General features: G+C 40.6%; 1 pseudogene; it reads left to right on the top strand.

The window, feature by feature from the left end:
- The first annotated feature begins 8,716 nt into the window (after window positions 1-8,716).
- Window positions 8,717-10,036, top strand: LOC101578471 (annotated as a pseudogene).
- The last annotated feature ends 511 nt before the right edge of the window (window positions 10,037-10,547 follow it).

Genomic DNA, 10,547 nt, shown 5'->3' on the forward strand with positions numbered 1-10,547 from the left:
CACTAAGAAGAATATATGCAGTGTATTATTTGTTGAAACTGTACTTCCGATTTGAGTTGAAACTGTCTCATTGCTATCTGTTTATCAACAAAATTTTGAAAAAAACTACAACTGGAAATCCCATTCAACCCAGCTACTCCCCTTCTGGATATTTTCCTAAAAGAACCGAAAATATCATACCATAGTGATATATGTCCATCCATATTTATAGGAGCACAATTTGTGATAGCCAAATCTTGGAAGCAACCAAAGTGCCCATCACCTGAGGAATGGATGAAAAAGATGTGATATTTTTATACAATGGAGTATTACTCAGCTATAAAGGCTAACTTGAGGCCTTTATAGGTAAATGGATGCAACTAGATGCTATACTCATAAGTGAAATAAGACAGACCCATGAGTATAAATATCATATTGTGTCCCTAATATAAGAACCTGAAAGAATAAATAAAACCCAAAAGGTATAATAGGTATAGAAAAATGAAAAGAAATTGAACTTAAAGTTTAAACAACAAACATGAGGATAAGAAGAAAAGATAGGGAAAAAAGAAGGGGGAAAATCATGGAAGTATGCATGCACGATGACTGAGATGATTGCACTAATAATTTCCATCAGTTTTTTGAAAATGGCTATTAATGTTTAGGATTTTCAGTTTGACTAACTCTGTATGCTGATATCTATGATTTGAGCAACTACATCAAGGACAGCAATGTGTAATACAAAATCCATGGTTCAATTCCTGTCACCTTGGTCTTCTAAATGTGTACTGTTTATAACATCTTATCAATTATTATTATAGTCTCTTTAAAATAATTTTTAAAAGTAAAATAAGACAAGAAAAAATCAGTTTTATTGAAATCAAACATTAATATTCAATTATTTGTCCAATCTTGCATAACTGTATCTGTTAACCTGAGTAACAGATTTGATGATAAAAAGATGTAACATAACAGTCATCATTAATTGTATTGTTGTATGTTACACTGTTTTTGCCTCTGTATTTGCTTTTTTTTTTTTTTTTTTTTTTTTCAGAACCGGGGATTGAACTCAGACCCTTGTGCTTCCCAGGGAAGTGCTTATTCTGTGGAGCCATCTCCCTGGCCCATGTATTTGCTATTTGTCTTTGGTTTTCTTTTTAGTCCTCAAAATAAAATACATTTTTATAAAAGAAAGGAAAAAAACAACATTTTTGGCAAATTGACACAAAAATTGTCAGATTGGTGGATATATGGCATGAAGGGCTCTCTCTAGAGTTTGTGGTAGAGAACAATGCTGCCTCAAGACTTTAATACAGAATTGCCATGTGACTGACACAGCTCTCCTCTGAATTCCCACCTCACCAGCTTACTCACCAGATTTCAGATTTCCCGGTTCTCACAATCACAAAATAGGTCTCACACAGACCTAGATGTATATCTAGATATAGGGCTAGGCACAGATACACTGATGCATCGATACCTCCTGTTGGCTGTTCTTCTCTCAAGAAGCCTGAGGAATACAGTCTGTGTCAAGTGAACCTCTAGAAAACAAGGGCTGAGGTAGGTGTACACACAAGACTTCCCAGAGGGACCCTAAACGAAGGGACGGAGCACCTGTCCTCACCAAAATCCTATCTGGGCCCAGCCAATGAGCCTCCCCAGAGGTCCTTTCTCCCATCCAAGTACTAACCAGGCCCGACCCTGCTTAGCTTCCAAGATCACACGAGATCTGGCACGTTCAGGGTGGTATGGCTGTGGACTCCGGAGGCCCTTTCTATCCCTCTCTCTTCTCCTCCCTCCATCAGTCCCTGCTGGACCACATGAGTGCCACTGAGGATGAAAACCACACTTACCAAGAGAGAAATGGAAGCTCTGCTTGGAGATGAGGTAACATATAAGGTACCTCCTTCCCTTCCTGCCTTTTAATGCCCAGAGAGGGCCCAGCCAGGGAACAGAGATGTCAAGTTCATACTGTAGATTACTACTTGAGACTGGGATCCTAACTTCACAAAGCAAATTGAGAACTATTTTTATTGTTACTAAGCAAATATAAACAAGAAGAAAATATTTTCTCCACTGCCTATATTTTAAACAAATAGTGAGGAGATTAAAATATTATATATGAATATTCCCCCAAGAGGCCAGCTTGTTCAAGTTGCTAGTTGACAAATCCTACTCTTTATGATTTAAAAAGCCAATATTAAATATTTGCTAACTGTTGTAGTTTGGGATTTTGTAAGGGGAACAATTTAGGATATATAATTTATAGAATTATTTTATAATAGTCATCCAAAAATTTGTGTAAAGAGAGTGCAGGAAATCTGTCCACACACTAAAGATCAAAGACTCCAGCTGAGGGCCTGGATCCCATGGTAATGTCCTACATGAGTCCAACTAAACACCTAGAGCCTATAACAATGCTTCCATGAGTCCAGCTGGAGGCCAGGAGCCCGCAACAATGTCTCATGTAGGCCTGTTTCGTGGATCTGTGCTGGAAAGATCCACAGGTCAGTGGTGGATGCTAGAAAATCTGTTCCAGTGAGATGAAGGATCTGTGCTAGCAGGCCGAGGGACCTGCACTGGAGCCAGGAAACAATACTCAAGGTAAGAACCAGAATAAAGTAGGAAGTAAGAAACAACATCCAAAGTAAAAAGCAGACCCCGAAAGGTATCACAGCATCCTCAATGACAGTGAGGTTCCAAGCTCCTCCAATGATGAGAGCAGCTGAGCTCCTATTAGGAAAACCAGCATAAGCTTCTCCAGGACACTGAGCAGTATACCATCAAAGAAAAGCTGCAAAAGAATAATAGTCAATTGTCCTTCAGACAAAGTACTTCTATGTAGAACATATAAAGAATTTTTAAAAATCAAGCCTTCAAAAATTCAAAGATCCAACCCAAAAATAGGCATCTGAGAAAAACGTACACTTCATAGATGAGGAAATACAAATGGCAAATAAATATATGAAAAAAATGTTCAGCATCATTAGTCATTTGAGAACTGCAAATTAAAACAACACTAGAGTCCATCTCACCCCAGAAAGAATTACTTACATCAAGTAGTCAAGCAATAAATGTTGGAGGGGCTGTGGGAAAAGAAAAGAACTCTTCTTCACTGTTGATGGGAGTGTGGACTGGTACACCCTCTTTGGAAATCAATGTGGAGATTCCTTAAAAAGCTAGGACTGGAGATCCCATTGAGGCCAACTATTCCTCACCTAGGTATTTTTCCAAAAGAACTGAAAACATCATACAACATGCCAGAGAAACCTGTGTGACAGCTGATGGCACTTTTGAATTACTGAGTTAATTAACGAAGGAAATAAAAAAAGAACGACTCCCAAGGCTCCTGCAGGAGCACCCAGATAGGTAAAGCTGGTGTTTATTGACACAACACAGGTCAAAGATAATAAAGACTGCACAAACTCAGACCCCACCACGTCTGAGATGCTGTGTGACATCAACGGAGTGGCTGATCTTCAGCAGCTCTATGCTCTGGTTGCAATTTAGGAGAGAGATCCAAGCTAGAGACAGAAAAGTAGCTTCAAATGTTAGAATATAATGATATGGAAAACCTTGTTAGAGGAGAGGGTATCCCCAAAAAACTGTGGGTAAACCAGAAAAACAGTCCAGGACCTAGTGCTAACCCCAGAGTCTGGGAGAGCCATGCAAGACACTGGGAAGCAATGGTCTTCCAAGAAAGGGAAACTGGAAGTGTGGGGTCCTGAGACTCAACAGGAAAGTCACTTGCTTCCCATTTGCTTTTAGGAAATACATGATAGTCATTTGTGGAAGCCAGTTCATCCCACACGTGGCACAACTGGAGACTAGCATTTCTCTGCTTTCCACTCCCCCCTAAATTACCATTTTTCCTTATTTTTCTTGCTTTTCTTTTGGTCATGTTGCAGGCAACATTCAGTATGTCAGACAGTTGCTCAGAAAGGCAAAGGAAATTCAGACTTGAGGGGCTGCCAGTTGGTCTTACAGAAAGAAGTTGCATAAAGTCTGCCTTGACATGACTTCTACACCCAGATCCCTAAAGTTGGCTTCTATGGCCTTTTTGAATGAGAATCCAGTATAGGAAATGGACTAAGAGATGTTAGTAAAAATGAAAAGCAACTAACTTTGGAAAAATGTCTCTTATACTGGATTCTCATCATTAAAATCTTTACCCAGCACTTCAAGCCATTAGGCATTGAAAGGCAGTTTGGGGGGGAAGAAATGATCTCAATTTGGAGCACCATCTGAGATCAAGCAAGTAATTTCAAGGGCCTCTATTGCTACAGGGAAATTTGTAAAGCCCAAAGGAGAGCATTAGTTCAGAGTTCTCCAGTTTGCTTTTAAAAAGAACCTGAATGATTCAAGCCTTTCCAAAGAGGCTTCTATGTTTTGAAAAGCAAGGAAAAATAGTATGAGTCAAATGTTTAAGTGGGAGTCACTGTAATTAATGGGTTGACAACCAGTTGAACATATTAGAGTTGAATTATTGTGTGAAATATGTATCTTTCACATACAGGAGACCTGGGTGCATGTTTGTGCTGTACTTTCATTTCTTGACAGCCAAGATTATATCCATGACTTAGATTTAATTCTAGATTTATTTTAGAATTAATTTAATTCTAAATTTATTTCAGGGCCAGGGAGATGGTTCAGTAGAATAAGCACTTCCCTGGCAAGCACAAGGGTCTGAATTCAATCCCTGGTTCTGCCAAAAAATAAAATAAATAAATAAATTAATTAATTAAATTAAAAATAAAAATAAATTTTACATTAGAAAAAAACACAATTATAATACATACTACTGCTCTTTAAAAAGAAGAAAAATGATAACATAGGGTTTACTACTTACATGACCTTTATAAGCCTTAGAGTACTTATGTATAAAATGAAGAAAACTACAGTATGTCTCTCACAGAGGTGTCTTGAGGGTTACAGCTCACTTAGCTGTTCACTTATGTTCCTGCCTGCCTTTCTGGGGTGCCCTCAGGAAACAATCCTCCATGCAAAAGACCTGAGAAACTTCACAATGGACTAAGATATGATGTCAATGCCAACAGTAAAGAATATTCCAACATTAATGATTGAGAGGTAAATTAGGCAAGCACTGGGAATTCACAGAAAATTCTGTATATTCCTGAGTGAAGCACAGGCCAGAAAAAAAATTATTTTGGTATTGATAGCCATTTGCACAGTCAAAACAAAAACAAATATGTTTCCACTTACCAAGGTTTTCACTAATGTACATTGTGTGTGTCTGTCTGTGGGGGGGGGGGGGGGTAGGGAAGGGTCTACAGGGTGTTCAGAGTCTCACTCCTAGATTGGAGTCATATTGATCTGTCTGTTTACAGCCTCCCAAGAGCTGGGATTACAAGTGTGCGCCACCACCCCCAGTCTCAATTGTTGTCTCATTGTGCGCCAGGGTTAGGGCCAGGATCAAACCCCTGGCCCCAGCCCCTGCTTGCAGGTACCTTAATACACTGAGCTATTTTATTGGCCCATGTACACTTTCTTGGTCAGTAACCCATCCTTGAAAAATCACACAGGCCATCCTGAGCAGCACAGAATGGTGGAGGCAGACATTGTTGTAATAATTTGATAGTAGCAGACATATGATGTCATGGTTTGGGTTATTGAAAGGGGAACAATATAATACAGGACACATTTTATAATGGTATTTTATAATGAATCACCCAAGAATCATACATAAGAAGTACAGGAAATTTGTCCACACACATAAACACTAAAAACTCAGGCCAAGGGCCTATATCCTAATACCCTGCATGAGTCCAGATGAAAACCTAGAGCTCATAACAATGCCTCCCCCAAGTCCAGTTGGAGGCCTAAAGCCCACAACAAAATCTCATGCATGTTCACTTCATGGATCTGTGCTGGAAAGGCCCAAAGATCAGTGGTGGAAGTTAGGAAGTCTATTCCAGAGAGGTGAAGAATCTGTTTAAACAGGCTGAGGGATCTGAAATGGAGCTAGGAAGCAATGCTCAAGGGAAGCACTAGAGCTCCCCCAAAAGTACCACAACCATCCTCAGTAACAGTGAAGTCCCGAGCTCTACCTGGTCATGAGGAAAGTTGCATACCCATCAGGAAAGCCAATATGACAAGCTTCTTCATGAGGCTGAGCAGTGAACCATCTTCCCCTCTGGAGCCAGGAATCGATGCTCAAGATGAGGGCCCAAGCTTCTCCAGAGTTCATCAGGAAAGCCAACATGACAAGGTCCTCCAGCAGAACAGCCCAAGAGAACTAGCTTCTCCAAACAGCATCCCTAAGGGTGTTTCAGCAGCTTCTCCTCTTCTGCCTTTATGCTGCTGGAGACAACCCTCAGATGGGCCTTCCACACCCAGAACCAGGTGAGTATAATTCAGCTGGGTGTAATATGTTGACCACCAGTAGAAACCCACTCATATGGTTGTGTACATGAAATTCAAGAAAAAGAAAAGATAACTAAGTTATTTTAAATCTCACAAATTTTTAAAATGCATTGTGGGCATTTTATTAGTTCAGTTTCAGAGATAAGTACATGCAGAAAGGAAAGATTAAGCAATCATCTCTCTCAGGCACTAAATTAGTAAACAAAGCTAAAGTATGCCCCTGTCTGCCATGATTACACAATAAGCTACTGCACTAACATCCCTAATTCTTCACCACCCCCTGACCCACATCCTCTGTGTGTAACTGCAGGTCTCTCCCACCGGAGGAAGTGCATTTCCCTGTCCCTCCTGCTGGAGTTTTGAGCTTGAATGTCCCCAGAGGGTCTCAGCTAAAGGATGGGTCCCAGCCTGGGTTGTGATAGGAAGAGATGGAACCTTTACGAGGTGGGACCTAGAGGGAGGAAGTGAGGTCACTGGGGCATTGAGACTCCAAGCCCTTCCTCTACCTCCTTCATTTCCTGAATACTATGAAACCAGCAGCTCCTTTTGCCACACTTTCCTGCCATGATGCATACAAGTACATGGGTCTTGCCATGGACCCAGAGGCAGTGACACCAAGTGAACTTGACTGAAATCCATGTGACCTTGAAGTAAATCTCTGATCTTATGGAAAATAGACTAACACAACTTTTTTTTTTATTAGCACAGTGCATAGTAATTTTTTTTTATTAACACAGTGCATAGTAAATACCTTTTTAAATTTTTTTTTTTTATTTTTTAGGGAAGGGTCGACAGGGTGTTCAGGATCTCATTACTAGATTGGACTCTTCTGATTCTCCTGTTTACAGCCTCCCAAGAGCCAGGATTTCAGGCATACACCATCGCGTCCAGTCTCATTTGCCATCTCAGTGTGCCCTGGGGAAGGGGTGCACAGCACAGCAGGCCTGGGACTCGAACCCCCAGTCCCTGCACCTACTTGCAGGTGCTTTAATCTGCTGAGCTATTTGGCTGGCTCTTTCATAGTAATTACCTTTATCATGGGAATTTTGTACATGTATATAATATATCTTAATTCTCTTTTCATCCCCTTCTCTCCTCCTCTCCCTTCTCCAACTCTTCTTCCCCTCATTTGCAAAAGCTCTATTTCCAATATGCTTCTTTAATTTTTATATACAAATTTTACTTTATTTAAAAAGCATTTATAACATGGAGAATCCTTTCTCCTTTACTTCTTTACCCCCTAGTTCCATCTCTTCTTCCCTTTCCATCTGAAGATCTATTTCCTATCATGTCTTTTATCTTGCTCCTTACTTGTACTTTGGGTTTCTCATGTGAGAGAAACAAAGTGATATTTAAACTTGTGTGTCTGATTTATTTCACTTGACATTATTATCTCAAAGTACATCCACTTATGTAAAAATGCCTCAGTTTCACCCTTCAGTATGGCAGAGTAATATTCCACTGTATATAAATATCACATTTTCTTTAACCATTCATCTATTGATATGCATTTGGCTACTCAGCCATTATAAATTGGGTTGTAATAAACATGGGTATGGATGTTCTATTGTGCTATGATGACTTTAACTCTTTTAGGAATACAGCTAGGAGGAAAATAAGTGGCTCAAGTGGAATTACTAGTTTCAGTTTTTTGAGGAATCCCCATGCTGATTTCCACAGTGGCTGTAACCAGTTTACATTCCCACCAACAGTGAAGAAGAGATTCTTCCATCCCACAAACTCTCCAGCAGTTGTACTTACTTGATGTCTTGGTGATAGCTAGTCTTTCTAGAGTGAGATAGAATCTCACTGTTGTTTTAATTTTCATTTATTGAATGGTCAGTGATGCTGAATATTTTTTCAAGCATTTACTGTCCACGTGTATTTTTTCATCTGAGAATTATCCATTCATTTTGAATGCCCAATTTTGGAATAAGTATGTAGATTTGGGGAGATTTAATATTTTTGAATTCTTCATGTGTTATTTAAATAGTAATGGAATAGCCATCTCTGACAAAACTAAACAGAAAAAGGGGATATAAATGAAGGACCATTTTGTATCGGTATATACAAAATAGGTAGGATAAATATACAGCCACTTTGTCTTAATTCAATGAGAAGAAAGATTTATACTAATAGTGTTTGGACAGGATATCATGTCTGCATCTTGTACTATGAATAACCACTATAAAGACAATATGCAATGTACTGATTATTGAAACTGTCCTACCAATTGGTTTTGAAACTGTCTCATGGCAAGATTCTCTTACATCAACCACCTAAGAGTCATGCTGTAAGCAGCAGCAATCTCTCCTCTCATCTCCATCCGCTCAGCAATAGTGAAGCAGCAGCCATGATTAAGTGCATCTTTATCCATGTTGGCCAGGCTCGTGTCCAGATTGGCAACGCCTGCTGGGAACTCTACTGCCTGGAACATGGTATCCTGCCCGATGGCCAGATGCCAAGTGACAAGACCATTGGGGGCGGAGATGACTCCTTCAAAACCTTCTCTAGTGAGAATGGCGCTGGCAAACATGTGCCTAGGTCAGTGTTTGTAGACCTGGAAGCCACAGTCATTGATGAGCTGTGAGCTCTTCCACCTGACAGGCTCATCACAGGCAAGGAAGATGCTGCCAACAACTATGTCCATGGGCACTAAAGAGATCATTGACCTCATCTTGAACTGAATTTGGAAATTGGCTGACCAGTGCACAGGTCTGCAGGGCTTCCTGGTTTTCCACGGCTATGTCGGGGGCACTGACTCTGGCTTCACCTCCCTGCTGATGGAACATCTCTTCATTACTACGGCAAGAAGCCCAAGCTCAAATTCTCCATTTACCCAGCCCCTCAGGTCTCCACAGTAGTAGAGCCCTACAACTCCATCCCCATCATCCACACCACCCTGGTGCACTCTGATTGTATCTTCATGGTAGACAATGAGGCCATCTATGACATCTGTCATAGAAACCTCGATATTGAGTGCCCCACCCACACTAACCTGAATAGGTTGATAGGCCAAATTGTGTCTTTCATCACTGCTTCCCTCGGATTTGATGGAGCCCTGAATGTGGATCTGACAGAATTCCAGACCAACCTGGTACCCTATCCCTGTATCCACTTCCCTCTGGCCACATATGCCACTGTCATCTCTGCTGAGAAAGCCTACCATGAACAGCTTTCTGTAGCAGAGATCACCAATGCCTGCTTTGAACCAGCCAACCAGATGGTGAAATGTGACCCTCGCTATGGTAAATACATGGCTTGCTGTGTGTTGTACTATGGTGATGTGCTCCCCAAAGATGTCAGTTCTGCCATTGCCACCATCATGACCAAGCATACCTTCCAATTTGTGGACTGGTGTCCCACTGGCTTCAAGGTGGGCATTAATTACCAAACTCCCACTATGGTGCCTGGTGGAAACCTGGCTAAGGTACAGCGGTCTGTGTACATGGTGAGCAACACCACAGCTATCGCCAATGCCTGTGCTCACCTGGACCACAAGTTTGATCTGATGTATGCCAAGCATGCCTTTGTTCACTGGTACATGGGTGAGGGGATGGAGGAAGGGGAGATTTCTGAGGCCCGGGAGGACATGGCTGCTCTCGAGAAGGATTATGAAGAGGTTGGTGTGGATTCTGTGGAAGGAAAGGGTGAGGAAGGAGAGGAACACTAAAAATGTCACAAAGGTGCTGCTTTTACAGCGAAGCTTATTCTGTTTTAAAACATTGAAAAATTATGGTCTGATCAGTTAAGTCATGTGTAGCAGTGTATGCCCTCATTCAATTACTGACCTATGCTTTAAAACATAATTGCTTTGTCACAGACCCAAATTGTCCATTCTCTGATGGGTTTTGAAGAAAGAAAGAAAGAAAGAAAGAAAGAAAGAAAGAAAGAAAGAAAGAAAGAAAGAAAGAAAGAAAGAAAGAAAGAGTCTCATTATTATTTGTTTCTCAATAAAATTAATAAAAAATTAGTCCTCAGTCTGAGGAGTAGCTAACAAAATTTCTTTTCCCATTCTGTGGATTGTCTCTTCAGTCTGTTGATTGTTTCCTTCACTGTGCAGAAGATTTTTAATTTGATTTGATCCCCCATTCATTGATTCTTGGTATTGTTTCTTATGCGATTGGGATTTTGTTCAGAAAGTCTTTGCTTACACCTATGTCTTCAAGAGTTTTGCCTAATGT

The sequence above is a fragment of the Octodon degus genome, unplaced genomic scaffold (genome assembly GCF_000260255.1).
Source record: "Octodon degus isolate 3935 unplaced genomic scaffold, OctDeg1.0 scaffold00028, whole genome shotgun sequence".
In the NCBI taxonomy this organism is placed as follows: domain Eukaryota; kingdom Metazoa; phylum Chordata; class Mammalia; order Rodentia; family Octodontidae; genus Octodon; species Octodon degus.